This window comes from Sinocyclocheilus anshuiensis, unplaced genomic scaffold (genome assembly GCF_001515605.1).
Source record: "Sinocyclocheilus anshuiensis isolate Anshui unplaced genomic scaffold, SAMN03320099.WGS_v1.1 scaffold587, whole genome shotgun sequence".
NCBI lineage: Eukaryota > Metazoa > Chordata > Actinopteri > Cypriniformes > Cyprinidae > Sinocyclocheilus > Sinocyclocheilus anshuiensis.
Window position 1 is genome coordinate 474,458 of NW_015552579.1, and position 2,248 is coordinate 476,705.

The following is a 2,248-nucleotide window of genomic DNA, read 5'->3' on the forward strand; positions in this document are numbered from 1 at the left end:
AACTGCAGGTTAAATGCATTCATGTCCTGCATTAAACTGTGTGTAAACACATCTAAATGCCACTTCAGGTGCAGCTTATGTCTGGATTGCAGAGATGAATTTTGTTGATACTGATTTCATTTGCTTGGTAACAGCCCAAATGTCTTATTCTTATTTACTGATTAAATGTAAGAATTTGACTCAAAAGATGATGCACACTTATAGAAAAATGGCTTTATAAAGGTAAAATGCCCATAAAAGGAAAAAATCAGTTTAAACTTATTGGAAAAGATTAATTTCTATTATAACACCACACAGAATATGAAGAATATCAAAAGTCCTTAAGATACCAGCATGATAAAACACTTAATCAGCTGAATGAATGACTCACTCATCAAGTGTCTTACCGCCACTTACTGATAGTTTAGTTAAGAAGTATGTTGAAAAGTATGCATTTTTCCCCTCAACATTTCTTATTTGTATACTCATAAATGCATTTAAAACATTCATCTCATAACATTATTTATTGCAGTTGTAATTATTGTTATTTGCAGTGTAAATTATTTAATCTGACTGGTAGCAGCCCTATAGTGTATAATTAATTTATTGATAAATTGTAATTATTTGACATGTAAGATGATGCATACATCTAAAAAGGTTAAAAATAGGCCTTTGTAAAGGTAAATATGCAGATTTAAGTATGTAAAAGCTGATAGAACACTGATGAAAATATTGCTTCAGAATAAATTGTTTACTCCACCAAAAATCTCAGTGATGCAGTTATTTTGCGGGGATATTTTGTATGGAATATTGTCTGCTGACATTAAAATGTTGCTGTATATCATAGTTATAAATACCATTTATTACAGCAATGATATTTTGTTTTCTTTTTAATTTATACACATTAAATATTACATATATGTATGTAATAAAATGTGTATTTCCATTACAGGTTTAGGTCTTAAATTTCATATAAGGTGGTATTAAAAAGGTCTTAAGTCTTAAATTTTACTTGTTCATGTCTGCAGAAACCCTGTTATAATTATGAATATATTTTTTAATTATATTTATATCATTATATTATATATATATATATTAGGGGTGTAACAGTACACAGAAGTCACGGTTCTGTCTCGTACCTCGGTTTTGGGATCACGGTTCGATGCAAGTTCAGGACAACAGGAAATTTTTTTTTTTTTTTTTTTTTGGTGTTTTTTTTTTTTTTTTTTTTTTTTAAATAAAACTTTTTCTTTTTTTTTTGACCGTTCATGATTTGAATTAGATTTGTATAATTTCAGAATTTAAAGCAAAAACTTTAGATTTGTGAAATTATGCTACTTTAGACACCTGCACAAAACAAAAACAGCAGACAAACTGAATGAAAATGCAAATTCGTTCTCTGACAGCAGGTGGCGCTTAATGGAACAGCAATACAGCATTTCCTTGGTTATCGCTGTTAACAAAGCAGCTGCGCTTCTAAACGCTAATATGCATTATATGGAGGTAAGAGGAAAAGAAAACGGAATCTAAACATTTCTGAAGACAGTCAGTTCCCCTCAGATATATATTCATATAAATTCCCACATATTTGTCTTCATATATTTCGAGCATCGGGAACAGTGAGCTTGATCTGCCTGGTACAATATTTTGTCCTCTTTACAGACTTCATAAAAATTCTATACAAATGACATTTTAGGAAATGATTGCAATGCAACATCTCTAGAACCCGAAACTTTCCCACACTGCTGATTTAAAACTAGCAGGCGGTTCTTTGAGCTTGTGTATGTCATCTGAACTCGCCGTTCTTGTTTTGGATTGGTGCGTAGATTGTCTCTTCTTCTGCTTTTTCCTGTTGTTGCATTACCGCTCAGCCCGCTCTGGATTGATTATCTATGACTGACTGTATTACCGTGATGGGTCGGGACGAATACATGTACCATTACACCCCTAGTGTATGTGTGTATGTATGTATATATGTGTGTGTATGTATGTGTATGTGTGTATATATATATATATATATATATATATATATAGGTGTGTGTGTGTATGTATGTGTATATATGTGTGTGTGTGTGTGTGTGTGTGTGTATGTGTGTGTGTGAACCCCGGGGGCTATCCCCGCGGGGGTGGTCTCATTCGAAAGAGGGCCTCGAGACATACACTCGATTCACGTTCGAGACGGTTCCTTGAGCTGAAGAGATCCCGCGAATTTGGTGCGGATTCGCCGCGCCGTTACGGAGATATGGCCGTTCAAAGTTTCAATGGTTTT

The 2,248-nt window shown here is 33.4% G+C and overlaps 1 protein-coding gene across 1 annotated transcript in view; it reads left to right on the top strand.

The window, feature by feature from the left end:
- LOC107665220 (RNA polymerase II elongation factor ELL2-like) overlaps nt 1-2,248 on the top strand; it is a 28,338-nt gene that overhangs the window by 20,822 nt on the left and 5,268 nt on the right. The window lies entirely within an intron of this gene.